This window comes from Rutilus rutilus, assembly GCF_951802725.1.
Source record: "Rutilus rutilus genome assembly, chromosome: 11".
NCBI lineage: Eukaryota > Metazoa > Chordata > Actinopteri > Cypriniformes > Leuciscidae > Rutilus > Rutilus rutilus.
The window spans coordinates 14,933,433-14,950,452 of record NC_140216.1 but is presented as its reverse complement, the minus strand read 5'-3'; positions in this window follow the sequence as shown (position 1 = coordinate 14,950,452).

Here is a 17,020-nt window from a genome sequence, read left to right as displayed (position 1 = left end):
TCCCATTTCATTTGAAAGTCTGTATACCTTCTACGTCTCTTCACTCCTCTTCCATCCTGCTGTCCCCTTCCTTTCTGTTCATGTCTTCTTACAATTTCTCCTCTTATTCTTTCCACTCCAATACCCTCCACTTTACCCATCTCTTCTCCCTCTCCTTTTCCCTGTTCTACTCTTCCTATGCCCTGTCCTTTTCTTAATCTCATTCTTTCCCCTCATCTCTTTCTACCTGTTCTCCTCTTCCTCTCATTACACCCATTCGTCAACTCTCCTTTTTCTTTCTTTTCCCCTTCTCATGCTTATTCTTATCTTTTGAACTGCATTGCTGCACTATATTTTTTTTATAGTTATAGTTATATATAGTTATAGTCTTATAGCAATTGTGATAGCTGTGTAAACAATTAGAAAAAATTGATTTTCAGGTTTTTTTTTATTGTTAACCCAGCAGATACCAGTTTTGGCCAGCAGAAATCATTCCATGTGCAATTCAGAATATGACAAATTATTGTTTTGTTTGTTGTGCTTGGAAAATTGTACATGAATGTTTGTGATTTTTTTGGTTGGCTGTGTGAACACATTTGAGAATTCTGTACACAAATGATGCATATGATTTGTAATTTGTATGAAATGGATGAAAACTTACAATCTGTTTAGGACAATTACAAAGGGTTCAGATTATGAATCCTGTATTTAACTTATTTTGAGAGCAGTGATCTGAGTTTGGAGAAATGTGTCAAATCCTTTGAGAAAAACTAAATATTTTGTATGTATGTTGTGAAGTTGTGCCTTGAGTGTAAATCTAATGTATGTGTTCCACTTTCAATTATATCATATGCCATGACGCAATGAAACACCGAATTGTGTGGGCGTCATTTTTGGCCAAGGTCATATTCCCATCCTATAATTTCATAAATCACTAGTATTAGTTATGTTACTTTGTGGCTTTTAGTGAAAGTGGCCAGATGGAAGGAGCTGTCCTCTGGCTAAATCTGATCTCGGTTTTTATATTGCTCATGTGCAGTATGTGAAAGGTCACAATGTCCACAGAATTGTTTCAAAGCACAGTGAGACCATTACCATGCAGAATGTAAAGAGCTGTCAAGACTAGTGAGCATTTTGACAGGAGGATAAAAATCACCTGAATGTGGGACCACTGAAAACAGCTTCTAAAGACCTGGATGAGACCTCCATCCTCTATTTTCATATTGAACTGTAAGAGGTTGGAATGAGATGTTGTGCAGCAGTAAAGAAACCATTTATTAGTAATATTTACAGCAAAAAACACCTTGCATTTGCCAAAGAACATAAGGATTGTATGGAAGATTGGAGCCGTGTTCTGCAGTCGTCCGACAAGTCAATATTTAAGAACCCAGCATTGGATGGTGTCAGCCTGTCAGGTATGTTCATATGAGACAACTGGAATGTTTTAATACCAAATAATGCATGCGTGGTGCCATTAAACACAGCAGGGAAACAATGGTATTGGGGACGCATGTCTGCAGCAGGTGTTGGAAGGATCTACAAAGTTGCTGGCACTTTGAAAATGGACCAATACTTCAGAGTCAATAACAATGCCAAACACACCGTGCATACAACAAAGTTGCCCACAATGAGTGTATTCATGCTCAGCATTTTGAAGTCTTCAAGTGGCCTCCTCAGTCCCCTGACCTCAAAGCCATTGAAAACCTTTAGGAAAATACACTCACCTAAAGGATTATTAGGAACACCTGTTCAATTTCTCATTAATGCAATTATCTAATCAACCAATCACATGGCAGTTGCTTCAATGCATTTAGGGGTGTGGTCCTGGTCAAGACAATCTCCTGAACTCCAAACTGAATGTCAGAATGGGAAAGAAAGGTGGTTTAAGCAATTTTGAGCGTGGCATGGTTGTTGGTGCCAGACGGGCCGGTCTGAGTATTTCACAATCTGCTCAGTTACTGGGATTTTCACGCACAACCATTTCTAGGGTTTACAAAGAATGGTGTGAAAAGGGAAAAACATCCAGTATGCGGCAGTCCTGTGGGCGAAAATGCCTTGTTGATGCTAGAGGTCAGAGGAGAATGGGCCGACTGATTCAAGCTGATAGAAGAGCAACTTTGACTGAAATAACCACTCGTTACAAACGAGGTATGCAGCAAAGCATTTGTGAAGCCACAACACGCACAACCTTGAGGCGGATGGGCTACAACAGCAGAAGACCCCACCGGGTACCACTCATCTCCACTACAAATAGGAAAAAGAGGCTACAATTTGCACGAGCTCACCAAAATTGGACAGTTGAAGACTGGAAAAATGTTGCCTGGTCTGATGAGTCTCGATTTCTGTTGAGACATTCAGATGGTAGAGTCAGAATTTGGCGTAAACAGAATGAGAACATGGATCCATCATGCCTTGTTACCACTGTGCAGGCTGGTGGTGGTGGTGTAATGGTGTGGGGATGTTTTCTTGGCACACTTTAGGCCCCTTAGTGTCAATTGGGCATCGTTTAAATGCCACGGCCTACCTGAGCATTGTTTCTGACCATGTCCATCCCTTTATGACCACCATGTACCCATCGGCTCTGATGGCTACTTCCAGGCTCCAGCAGGATAATGCACCATGTCACAAAGCTCGAATCATTTCAAATTGGTTTCTTGAACATGACAATGAGTTCACTGTACTAAAATGGCCCCTACAGTCACCAGATCTCAACAAAATAGAGCATCTTTGGGATGTGATGGAACGGGAGCTTCGTGCCCTGGATGTGCATCCCACAAATCTCCATCAACTGCAAGATGCTATCCTATCAATATGGGCCAACATTTCTAAAGAATGCTTTCAGCACCTTGTTGAATCAATGCCACATAGAATTAAGGCAGTTCTGAAGGCGAAAGGGGGTCAAACACAGTATTAGTATGGTGTTCCTAATAATCCTTTAGGTGAGTGTATATAAACCTGAATTGTGATCAGTCATGCAGGTCTTCCAGTGAAACTCAACTTTGGGAAGAACTTAAAGGAGAACTCCGGTCAATTTTAACATTGAGCTCATTTTTTTGTACATTTGGAGTGCTGTCAATACAGAGAACAACGACAAAAATCGGTGTTGCCTACACCGAGTTATTCTATTTTTAAAATTTGCACCCTATTGACTTCAATGGGGCAAGTAGTAAGCCTGCTTTTTAGCCTCTTAACATCCTTTAAGTGTCATTACAAGTGCACAGAAAATGTGAGTGATTCCTTCCGTGAACACGGGTGGACTACGGCCATAGTAGTCGATTGTCGAGTTCACGCGCATAGGTTTAGTACCTATGATCACTCGCGTGAACTCGACAATCGATTACTATGGCCTTCCACCGAAAACAGGATGTAAACAAAGGTATGAGCGCTGGCTGAATTAACTTCATTTTTATTAATATCTCTAACATCTACTGCAGTCAGATCCACCCGTGTTCGTGTAGGCAACACCGATTTTTGTCGTTGTTCTCTGTATTGACAGCACTCCAAATGTACAAAAAAATGAGCTCAATGTTAAAATTGACCGGAGTTCTCCTTTAAGGAGTATTGGAAAGAAGTTAAGCATGACATATATGCAAAGTTCAGTGAGTCAATGCCGTTGGAGAATGGCTGCTTTAATCGGTAAAAAGTAGTAGAGTAGTAAGCCGCATGGTATACAATCTTCAAAATATTTTCTGAGATCTACCTGCAATCATGCAGATTTCTACTTCTTTTCTATGCAATTTTCACCTGGACTTGTGATTTTTACCTGGCAAACCATAAAATGGCCAAAAAATCTTTTTGACTTACATTTATTGAGGAACTCGAGCCATATCAGGACAGCAAATAACCACCTAGAAACCTAACTATGATTAGATGCTTCAGAAGTATTTTTCTTTGTTAACTAATTTTAACAAATAGTATGGAGAGAGAATTGTGTCTTTATTACATGCAAGAAAATAAATGATCTGAGAAAAAAAAAGTTTGAGAGAAAAAGTTATCACACTGATAGCAAAAAAGCATTTCATGAGAGAAAAAAAAATATTTGAGAGAAAAGGTTTTCATACCAATAGCAAAAAATAATAATATTTGAGACTAAAAAAAGTTTTGAGAGAAAGTATTTTCTCATACAACAAAAAAAATTTCTGAGAAAAAAATATCTCTCTCAAAATATTTTGAAAAAAACTCTCAAATATATATTTTTTGCTATCAGTGTGAAAACATTTTCAAAAAAAAAAGTGTTTCTCTCGAAACGCTTTTCTTTGCTCTCGATGCAATTTCTTGCTCTCGTGTCAGGATTTTGCTTTCACTGTGAGAATTGTGTCATGGGCGGGGCCACGTTCCTATTGGCCAGTCGGGTGAGCACACTGATCTATATAGAATGTCATTATATAGATCAGTGGGTGAGCATCGTCTTGTCTTGGGAGTGGAACTGAATCATTACACCATTGTTCGGGTCACCGGCATAGATGCCGCCTCTGCCTTAGTTGAGCACACTCCAATGTTTGGGTAAGATGATTAGAATGCATTAATATGCAACGTGCCTATCGTCAAAGTTTAGAGGTAATATTAAATCGACATTATAAAATACAGGATGTGCTCTCTCAGTTGAGAGAAGATATAAACCTTGAAATAACACTGAGCAATAAAGCCAGAGATGAACAGTTTTTTTTTAATGTATTGTCATATCAGTGTCGTCAGATTCTTAAAATAAACGCAATCAGAATAAAAAGACACTATATGGCTATTACCAATCAAATTAAATCAGTATCAACAAACTTAATGCAGCTCATATGCAACATGAATGGATTTACACTGAAATTATGATTGCATTACTAAGCAATTTATTAATTAATTACTGTTATATACTTTTTCTTCAAAAAGTAAGAGGTTACTTTTAATTTTTCTTTAATTTAATTAGTTACTTCTGATGTAATTCCATTAAATACTGTATAGACTTTATACACATTTTATATAAAACAATAGTAGATTTAACATACAATTTTATGTTAAAATGTTTAGTAACCTTCTCCCTTTAAATACTTTGGTCAGTTCAAGAATAATTTATGCAATTTTATATTATTTATTTATTTGAAAGAATTAAAAGAGCAGTTTATAGCTTTGCATTGTTCAACTGCTCAAGGCTGATATGGGATTGAGAAAATAATTAGTAATAAGTAATGGAATTCTTTTGAGAGAGAGTAATTAGTAGTAATCTAATTACACTGTGGAAGATGTAATTAGTAGCTAGTAATTAATTACTTTTTTTAAAGAAACTTACTCAATACTGTGCATAAATTATGTTTTAACAGATTTAAAGCTGCAGTCTGCAGTTTTTCCTCTTTGTCGCCATCTCTGTTTGAAATCTGCAATTGTAGTTATTTGCGGAATTATCAACTTTACGTGGGTTGTGCCTCGGCACAGCACAGCACGGATGAATCCAATGTTTTGAGGAGAATGTGCGGCTGTCAGTCACCACACCGGTGTGGATACTGTCATTCGGAATCACAGATTCTACTTTTTGAAAGTATGACCAACATAAGAATTTTCACCGGAAAATGTCGTCTGAAAAAGTAACATCCACTTTTGTTCTGACCAACTAAGGGGAAAAAAGCATTGCAGTAAATCGCGCCGATTAAATCTAACGATTGCGTCAAACCGTGCAAATTATACTTTGTTCTCAAATTGTTAATGTTAACAACATCAGCACTGATTGACTACATTTAATGCCCTTCCGATATTATCCTTGTTTTCGCATTGGCCCGGTTGCAGTCTCTTTTTTCTCCGAGGTCCGAAGTCTTTCGTGTTTTACAATGGCTGAATCTCCAGTTGTCACTGGTGATTGTCGTTTTGAACCTTTCTGGATCCGCCATCAAATTGATAAATTTAACTTTATCAAGTGCTGCGAAAAAATGCTATAAATCTCCACCTCCAACATCCTCACACGCAATATAGCCTACTGGCAGAGACACCTTATTTATATGTACAGATGTGACGTAATGACGCAAAGACGAATTTCCGTGGAAATCCACCTGTACCACTGGAATTAAAAACATTATTACAAGCTTACCATTTTGAATCGAGCTAAGGCAAGCAGATAGTTTTGAACACTGGCTGGTTATGTGTGGCATTAGTTCATGCGTTCATGACATCAAGGCTAGATTAGTAGAGCATTACAATAATCTAGCCTTGATGTCATGAACGCATTAACTAATTGTTCCGCATTTGTCAATGAGAGCATATGGCGTAATTTATATATATTTTTAAGATGGAAAAATGCGGTTATACAGATACTAGACGTGACTTTCAAATGAAAGATTGGTATCAAAGAGCACACCCAGGTTCCCAACCGACGACGAAGACTTAACAGAGCAGCCATCAAGTGTTAGACAGTATTCTAGGTTATTACATGTGGAAGTTTTTTATCCAATAATTAGAATCTCTGTTTTTTCAGAATTTAGAAGTAGGAAATTACTAGTCATCCAATTTTTTATATCAGCTATGCATTCCGTTAATTTTGTGAATTGGTAAGTTTCGTTAGGTTTTGAAGAAATATACAGCTGAGTATCATCAGCATAACAGTGAAAACTAATGCCATGCTTCCTAATGATATCTCCTAATGGTAGCATGTACAGAGTGAACAGCAACGGTCCTAGTACTGAGCCTTGTGGTACGCCATACTGAACTTGTGATCGATAAGACATCTCTTCATTTACTGCTACAAACTGATAACGGTCAGATAAGTATGATTTAAACCATGCTAGTGCAATTCCACTAATGCCAACATAGTTTTCTAGTCTATTTAAAAGAATGTTGTGGTCAATGGTGTCAAATGCAGCACTAAGATCAAGTAACACTAATAGAGAGATACAACCACGATCGGATGATAAGAGCAAATCATTTGTGACTCTAACGAGAGCTGTCTCTGTACTATGGTACGGTCTAAATCCGGACTGAAAATCCTCGCAGATATCATTTCTTTCAAGAAAGGGACACAGTTGTGAGGATACTGCTTTTTCTAATATCTTTGACAGAAAGGGTAGATTCGAGATCAGCCTGTAATTGACTAATTCTGTAGGATCAAGTTGCGTTTTTTTAACAAGCGGTTTAATCATAGCCAGCTTAAAGGTTTTTGGTACGTATCCTAGAGACAAAGACGAATTAATGATATTAAGAAGAGGATCTATGACCTCTGGGAGCATCTCTTTCAGTAGCTTAGTCGGTATAGGGTCTAACATACATGTTGTCGATTTAGATGAATTAACGAGTTTGCAAAATTCTTCCTCTCCTATAGCAATAAATGAATAAAAATTTTCCTCAGAGAGACTAAAATGCACTGCCTGATGCGATACTGTAGTAGACGGTTGCATAGTTATAATTTTGGCGTTGGACTATTTTCTTTAATCTTCTTTAAGCGCAATGGAGCAACTATGTCTAAAGTGCTGGAAAAGAGAGAGTTAAAAGTTTCTGTTGCAATATCAAGTTCTTCTAAGCTATCCGGGATGCTGAGGAGATGAAACTGATCAGGAAGATTATTGATAAAGCAATCTTTAGTGGCAGAAGTGATAGGTCTAACATATTTATAACACGGAGTCGGCTTTGCAGCCTTGGCTAAATGTAATTTACAAGAGACTAGATAATGATCTGAGATGTCATCGCTCTGCTGCAGAATTTCAACGGCATCAACATCTATTCTGTGTGATAATATTAGAAGTAGAGTATGATTACGACAATGAGTAGGTCCTGACACGTGTTGTCTAACTCCAATAGAGTTTAAAATAGGGCTGGGTATCGATTCAGATTTTACAAATCGATTCGATTTCGATTCTCAAGCTCTCAATTCGATTCGATTTCGATTCTCGATTCGATTTTCGATTTCGATTCTCGATTCGATTTTGATTCTAAATTCGATTTCTATTCCACTCAATGAATAGCCTACATATTTAATACAAATCCTATATTTATAAAAAAAAAGAAAAAAAGAAAGTAAAGTGAACATAAGTTTGGAAGTGGTTAATTAATAAAAAGAAATTAAGAGCTACCAACCTGTATATTAAACATACAATAAATAGACAGGATTTTGATGCAAGATGAAAAATTTATGCTGAAAATTGGACAAGTCAGAACAGTCGCATGCCTTGATCAAACAGGTTAAAAATCCTCATATAAACCCATAAAAAAAAACTTGCATATATTTTATCTGTCTAGGACATATAGGCCTACAGAAATTGAATAAAGTTATCAAACAGTCTGCGATGCATTAATTCTAAAGTATATATAGACTAATCCTTATTAAAGTTACAAAAGTTATTTAGTCAAGAGCAGTGAGTGTTTTTATCTGTTCCCTTTGTTCTTTGATTAACTTTAACGACAGAGATAATTAGTGTGTACTGTCCCTTTAAGAGACCAACCGCTTCTAACAGAGACGCGGATCTCACACTCGCCTCATCATTCACGTTCATCATAAGACTGCTCTTATGTTATAAAGATACTCGACAAAAAGACATTTTGGCATAATTGTGTGTGTTATTGTTTGTACAAGCACGAAAGAGAACTGTATTCTGGGCTGTCTTGTGCGCACGCACGATATCAGCGCGAGTCTTTCTGTGTGTCACAGGACATTCACGTCATTGCGTAGGCTTGACATCGCGATTGCGATATGATTAATTGTGCAGCACTAGTTGAGGTTATTTTATGATTAAGATAAAACAAACATAAAATCTCACAGCATTAGCTATAAAATGGAGTTTGCAAGCCTATGAACAGTGGAGGAAAACTAATACTGGCTTTTGGGTAATAGATAAATAAATATGGAAAAAAATCGATTCATGGCGTTTGAGAATCGATTTTGAATCGACCACATTTTAAAAAACGATTAATCGAAAAATCGATTTTTTTGCCCAGCCCTAGTTTAAAATGTCTTTAAATGCCAATCCCAATGCATCTTTTTCATTATCTATATGTATATTAAAATCACCCACAATTAGTACTTTATCTGCAGTCAGTATTAATTCTGATAGAAAGTCCGCAAATTCTTTGATCAAATCTTTATGGTGCCCTGGTGACCTGTATACAGTAGCCAGCACAAATCTCAAACGCGATTTATCGTTTACACTATATATTTTTACATTAAGCACCAACACTTCAAAAGAAGTATATTTAAAACTTGATTTCTTAGTGGTTTTGAAAATATTACTATAAATTACAGCAACACCTCCCCCTTTGCGTTTCAGACGAGGTTCATGTTTATAACAGTAATCTTGCGGGGTGGACTCATTTAAAGTAATGTAATCGTTTGGTTTTAGCCAGGTTTCTGTCAAACACAGCACATCTAGGTTATAATCTGAAATTATATCATTAACAATGAGTGCTTTTGGAGTAAGGGAACGAATATTCAGCAACCCAAGCTTTAGCATTTGCTCATCTGTATTATAGCTGTTTTTTATTTGTTGAATATCAATTAAATTTTTAACCTTAGATGGGTTTGGACGTTTTTTTGATTTCCAAATTCGGGGGAACAGACACAGTCTCTATATGATGATATCTAGGTGAAAGAGGCTCTATGTGATGGGATTTATCTGACCTTGGTGACGCGAGGCCGCTAGCAGACAGTCGGTTAAGCCAGTCTGTCTGCTTCCTGACCTGGTGCCCAAGTTGTCATTTGTTATCTCTAAGACTATGAGCCAAATTACTAGAGAGAAGAGCAGCACCATCCCAGGAGGGATGAATACCATCTCTTTTCAACAGGTCAGGTCTGCCCCAAAAACGTTTCCAATTGTCTATGAATTCTATATTATTACGCGGACACCACCTCGACAACCAGCCATTGAGTGAACACAATCTACTAACTATTTCATCACTCCTGCGAACAGGAAGGGGGCCAGAGCAAATTACAGTGCCTGACATCGTACTTGCAAGTTCACACACCTCTTTAATATTCATTTTGGTGATCTCCGACTGGCGGAGTCGAACATCATTAGTGCCGACGTGAATAATGATCTTAGAGAATTTACGATTAGCACTTTTAAATTTGCTTTGATGTCAGGCGCTCTGACTCCCGGCAAACATGTGACTATGGTGGCTGGTGTCTCTATTTTCACGTTCCGTGTGATCGAATCACCAATTACTAGGGCACAATCAACAGAATTGTGTGTTTCACTGAGCGGGGCAAATCGATTTGTTATGGTAATAGGAACGGAAGAGTGTTTTTTTGATCCGCGACTAGAGCAATCCCTCACTGTCACCCATTTGCCTTGCTGCGCAGGCACTAATTCCGCCGGAACCGAGTCATGTAAAGAGTTCACTATGCTAGGCGCATCCAAAATAGTATCTAAAGTTACTAGTTACACTCTTACTATCCTCAAATAAAGTTTGGATGCGTGTCTCTAGTTCTGAAATCTTCTCCGTCAGCCTGGCTGCCTCCTTGCATTTATCACATATAAATCCAATATTGCCAACAGAGAAGGCTATGCTAAACATGTGACATGAAGTGCAGGTGACAATAACAGGACAAGACATTACTCACCGTGTTTGTTGACTGATTCTTACTCACCTGGGCTTTTTATGAACTCAAAGGCGCGGGCGCGCGAGAGAAAAATAACTAAAAATTAACTGAGCGCACGGGACACATCATACAGGCACACGGCTTCTCCTACCACTGCTATGCTGATGACACACAGCTCTTCCTCTCGTTTCAACCAGATGATCCCACAGTAGCTGCACGGGTCTCAAGCTGTCTGGCGGACATCTCCACATGGATGAAGGAACATCACCTGCAGCTCAACCTGGCAAAGACTGAGCTTCTCATCCTCCCTGCCAATCCGTCTATACAACACGACTTCACCATCCAGCTAGAGTCATCATCAATCACCCCATCAAGGTCGGTCAGAAATCTCGGAGTAACGCTTGATGACCAGCTGTCCTTCACAGATCACATTTCAAAGACAGCTCGATCATGCAGGTTTGCACTGCACAACATCAGGAAGATCAGGCCTTTCCTAACTGAGCATGCAACACAACTTCTCGTCCAGGCCCTGGTCATCTCTAGGCTTGACTACTGTAATGCTCTTTTGGCCGGACTTCCAGCATGTGCAACAAAACCTACAGATGATCCAAAACGCTGCAGCTCGTCTTGTCTTCAACGAGCCCAAGAGGGCCCACGTCACTCCTCTGTTCATCTCTCTGCACTGGCTACCTCTCGCTGCTCGCATCAAATTCAAGGCATTGACGCTTGCTTACAGATCTATCACAGGCTCAGCTCCCTACTATTTTCACTCACTCCTACGAGTCTACATCCCTACCAGACGCCTACGATCGATCAACGAGAGACGTCTCGTGGTTCCATCACAGAGAGCCACAAAATCACTTTCCAGAACATTCTCATTCACAGCGCCATGCTGGTGGAACGCTCTCCCCGGCCTCATCCGGAATGCAGAATCACTGGCAACATTCAAAAAACAGCTGAAAACCCATCTCTTCCGTGAGCACTTAACCTCATAAAAAAAAAAAAAAAAAAAAAAAAAATTTCCTTTGAAACATCACTTATCAGACTTATGCTACTCTGAATAATGCCTGAACTTTGTATTCTGAGCACTTCTTGCGTTGTTGTTGTTTTTGCCTCTTCATGATGACTCGCTTTATTTAGTCCTAATCTGTAAGTCGCTTTGGATAAAAGCGTCTGCTAAATGACTAAATGTAAATGTAAATGTAAATGTGGCGTGTTAACAGGCTAGCGAATTACTAGCGTGTTGTGCTAATAATAACGGAAGCTAGCGATGTCAGGTTAATCTGAGATGTTGGGTAAGCTGTAATTAGTAGTATAAACAACTAGAAATGATAGTAAATGATGGTTCAAAACAGAAAGAAATACGAGGCTAAGACGGAGCTTACAGCACCGAAGCAAACAAACTCACAGCAGGCCACTGTAAACGACAGCTCTGACTCTGGTCTGCTGTTGGTGTGTTAGGAGTGATAGATCGAAAGACTTATGAGACTTTCTGCAGATATATCGACGACAAACATTGAATTCAATTGCAGCATTCTGTGTCCATAATGGTGCTGTTTAGCAGTGTATTTAGACAACTGTTTGAGTGTTTTGGTTACTTCTTGCGCAGAGAGGGGACACCTCAGAGAGCACAGCAGTGTGCAGCGCAAGAATTAGCGGCAGTAGAGAAACCTCCAGGAGTGTGAGGCCTTCGACACCACTGCCAATGACAGAAAGTGCAGGAGGAGACGTCACAAGGTAGTCCACAGTCTGGAAAAGTTAATGGAGGGAGGAAGTGAGCTTAGGGAAGCTAGAGAAAATAAAAGGAAGGAGAGAAAACGTAAGGGACGGAAGGTCACAGAGCCAATGCCACTTCTTGTGGAGGTCAAACCTCTGCCTACTACAGTCAGATGTTCCTTCCTAAAGCCAATAGAGGGAAAACAACCAATGGCTACAACCTCGCTCTACCAGCCGCTCGCTTCAAACCCCTGCCGCCAGTGACTAAACCTCCCGTGCATCCTCAGAAACCAGCTCCAGCACCTGAGGATGTTATCCCTGCCATGTTCTCTGCTTCAACTGGATCCTCCCAAACTGTTGGCGGTTCCTCCATGTCCCGATGAAGTTGTTTTCTCCGACACTCTTCATTCCAAGTGCGTCATCCCAAACGACTTCCTCCAAGCCCCACTCCTGCACATGATGAAGTCGTTGCTCTGAGAGGTCCCCCCAGCCGGAAGCCTCAGTCGTTCACTACTCCCCTGTTTGTTTCACCTTCACAACTCAGCCTGGTGGTCATAGAGGATGAGGAGAGCGAGTATGTGGAGTACACAGGGAAGACCATCCGGAACATTGACTTACTCAAGTCTGAACGCCCCCAAAAGCCGGAGGCTGAAATGAAACCGAGAAAGATGTTTTCTTGGTTGGAGAAGGACAGTGAGGTGCAGGAGGAAGCGTGGGCAGAAGAAGTGGAGGAGGTCCAGAAATTTAAGGAAGAGGAAGGTGAACCCAGTGAAATGGGAGACTCCACGGCCATACAAGTCCATTCGGATGATGTCTCTCAGATCGATGAGCTCATGATGAAGCTCGTCTGTGAACCCTCTTCTGACGGTCCCAAGAATGAGACCCAGCACAATGTGAACGTCCAGAAAAAGAGCAAAAGAAAAGTGCCATTTGTTCTGTTCACCTGGGTGGAGGAGAAGGACAAGAAAAGGAAGGAGAAGAAAATAATCAAGGAGGGGGAGCGAAGAGAAAAAGAGTTGCTGCTTGAACGCTACATGAGCGATCCGAAACCGAAGCACTTGTGGATCAACAAGTGTTGTACCCCTGAATAGAGGGGGAGAAGATTAATCACAAAACTCGCTCGATGTTTCTCCACTGCGAACATTATGTGTAATCTTTTGTAACAATTGACAATAAACAACTTTCCAAAAACAGCATCATTCACATTCTTTCTGAAAACTTACATATTTAACAGTTGGTCACATGTGCTGTTATAATGTGCACCTCTAATCCATAACACTGTTTAAAGTGTACAAAAAATACAATTAAGTATTTTTAAGGCATTTTGTAGTTATCTGGATATCTAAGATTCTTTCTCATTCACTTTTTAAATTTACATTTCTCAAAACCCGTGAATCAAGCAATCAGCACTAAATATACTGAATTAAACATTAAATACAAACGTACATACCACATACGCACTAACTAAATGTTCTCTATATGTGCTCGCGCGCCCTTATGTAGGCCTCGCGCCATTAATGCTCAAAATAGAGCTCTGAGCTCATGCACCTTCTTCTTCTTTAAATTTATTGCCGGTTGGCATACCAATTTGGTGCATTACCGCCACCAACTGTTTGGGGTGTGGAGCTTCAATGCGGATTTATAGGCTAACATATATAGATAGATATATATAATAAAAAATATATATAATAATAATAATTTGTGTATTCTTGGTTGTTCTTAAATTCGATCAAATAAACCTGTTTCTTTTAAGTATCTCATGAGAGCTGGCCATGCTGATGGTTTTGATGTAGAAAAAGAAAGTAAACCCTCTACTGATAATTGTGTATAACCTAATTCTTTGACTTGTTCTAACAGTATGGTTCTCTCTCTCTGTGCTGTATGCTTCACACTCTAGTAATACATGCTCTACAGTTTCTCTCATCACAGTTAATGCATAATCCTCTTGTGTGTTTCCCTAAATGACTGAGATTATGATTGAGACCTGTATGTCCAATTCTTAGCCTTGTGATCATCGCTTCCAACCACCCTGCCTCCTTGTTGTCACTTGTTTCTGTACTTTATATAAAAAACGACCATTGGTCTCCTTTTCCCATTGTCCTTGCCATAACTATTGATTCCTGTTTTAATGACACTTTTCATTTCCATTTTACTCAATGGAACTGTCCATTGCAGGTCTGACTTAAGAGTCTTTTTAGCCAAACAATCAGCTGCTTCAATACCCTCTATTTCAACGTGAGATGGGACCCACATAAAACACACTGTAATATTACGATTTTGTAATCTATATAGACTATGAAAGATACTTATTAATGATGCCATTGAGTCTGAACAGATGATATATTGATTAGGCCCAACCTCCTCTATCCACGTGAGTGGCAGTGCTAGTAAAATAGCTAAAAGTTCCACAGTGTAAACTGCTAAATGGTCTTAAGTTCTTTTTAGTATTGATTTCTGAAAATGTGGTATATACAGAACACAATACTGGCAGTTTGCAGTTCACTAGTATTCCATTAGAAGGATAGCTGATGGCTCTATTGACTTATTGATGTGAGTAACAAACATTGAGTCAGTCAATCACCTCTTATAAATTGTTTCTCCGAAGTTTAAACATTACATTGCCTGTCTGTCATTGATCTCAGAGGTTTTTCTCTTTGCATAACTCGTGTCAGGATAAATCAATATGGGCCGCAATCCTCACAGGTGTGTGAGCATTGAGAGATACTGAGTTAAAGCTTGTGGTTACAAAACTTAGTGCTAGCAGTGTTTGTAGAATGTGAAATTGCAGGGTTTGCAGGATTGATCATTCTGAGGTGCTTTACCTTCAGCAGGAATACAGTGTTGCTATGCGGTTGCCACAATGTTCTGAGTGATTAGTGCGTTGCTATGCAGTTTCTAGGGTATTCTTAGTGGTTATTAGTTTGTAATTGCTAGGGTGTTCTGGGGATATTGGTCTTGTTAAGTTCAAAAGTAACACATCTCTAAAATGGGGAAAATCGGTCACACTTTAGATTAAGCCGGGCTCAGACTACAGGAGTTTTTAAATCCTAACCGATTGTGAAATCAAGTTGCATCACGCACATAAAGCCGGGGACACATTTAATGGCTGTAAGGCCGTTTATGAATGTAATTTGATACTTACAACTGATCAGACGAATCTTCACAGATTTCTTTCCCTCAAACATCAAACAATTTGAAAATTGTAGCGCATCACACACTGCAAGCACCTTCACATGACAAACAGGGAAGCAGATGTAAACATGTAGGCCTAAGTAGCAGATGTACGTAAGTTCATGACTTATTGTGAAAAAGAAGTGCACTTTATTGTATTGAATGTGCACTATACTTCAGATCTTAAGTATATATATATATATATTTTTTTTTTGCAGATAATTTAATATGAATGAAATAAAAGGCCACTTAAGTGTACTTAAAAAGAAGTACACTTTCATGACTATGGGCCTGCCCAAATACCCACACTTGCAGTTTTTGCACTTCGTATTTCCTGTAATCTCGCCGAAAGTAGTAGGTCATCCGGGTACTTAATGAGTACCGTGAATTCGAACACTTCTTTTGTCACATACTGTTTTTTGAGTATGCGATTTCGGATGCAGCCCATGTTTCTTTAAAACACTTAAGTACATTATTAAAAAATGCACTTTGTAATAATGTCAAATTAAAAGTTTTTCTAAAAAGTGAATATTAATCATTGTTTAATAATTTTTGTTGTGCTATAAAAAAAACTCAAGTATGTAAAGTACTTGATTTATGACTTTGTTAAATTTATGATTTTGACTGTAGTGTTATTTAATATTCCATTTAAAGTAAATACATTTTAAATATACCAAATTGCAAATGTGTAATTAAATATTATATTTAAATGCATGGCATACAAGTTTCAATATGACAATGAAGAATATTTAAGTTGACCATAAATGCTTGTCAGTACATTCGGCAGTACACTTTAACCATATTTCAAAAAGACAATAGAAGTAAATATGAAATAAAATGTACCAAAGTCCTACTTGAGTTGGTCAAAAGTTGAACTAATTAGGCTACATTTGATATATTTTCATTTAATTGTAAACAACATGCAACTACGTTCTGAAAACATCATTCAGTTAGCACTTATATTCTTTATTATTTCCATAATACTGTCTACTTTTCACAAAGGTTGGTTGAAATAATGTAGCACTTCAGGCTTTAGGTTTGGATTCTAAAAGGAAGGCATTGCCTGCTGGTTGCTAGGGTCTTCTGGCTTTGTGGTTGCCTTTATACTGGCCCAAGTCAAAAGAGTGATGAATGATATTGGTTTGACGTGGCTCAGCACTTCTCAAATGTAAGTGAATGTATTATTATTATTATTTTTTACAGTTGTGCACTGAATTTTGATTCAAATCCTTAACCGTAAGCTTAAAGGGGTGGTATAATGCCCTTTTCACTAAATGTAAAATAAACCTCTGATGTCCCCAGAATGTGTGTGTGAAGTTTTAGCTCAAAATACTGCACCAATATTTTTATAAAGCATGTCAAAGTTGTCACTTTTTGAGGGTGAGCAAAAACGCACCGTTTTGTGTCTGGCCCTTTAAATGCAAATGAGCTGCTGCTCCCGACACAGAGGGCGGGGTTTCAAGAGCTCATGTGTTTGTGTTAGCAGCTCCGATTACGTCACGCAGACACACACTAAAATGACAGAAACTGTTCTGCCTTTTATGTTTAAATGGAGTCAGACAAAGACGGAGAGACTCAAGAAGAAGTGACAACACGTAGAATGCAACAGGACGTCTCTGATTGGTTAGTTGATGAATTTATGTTGCTGATGTGGAG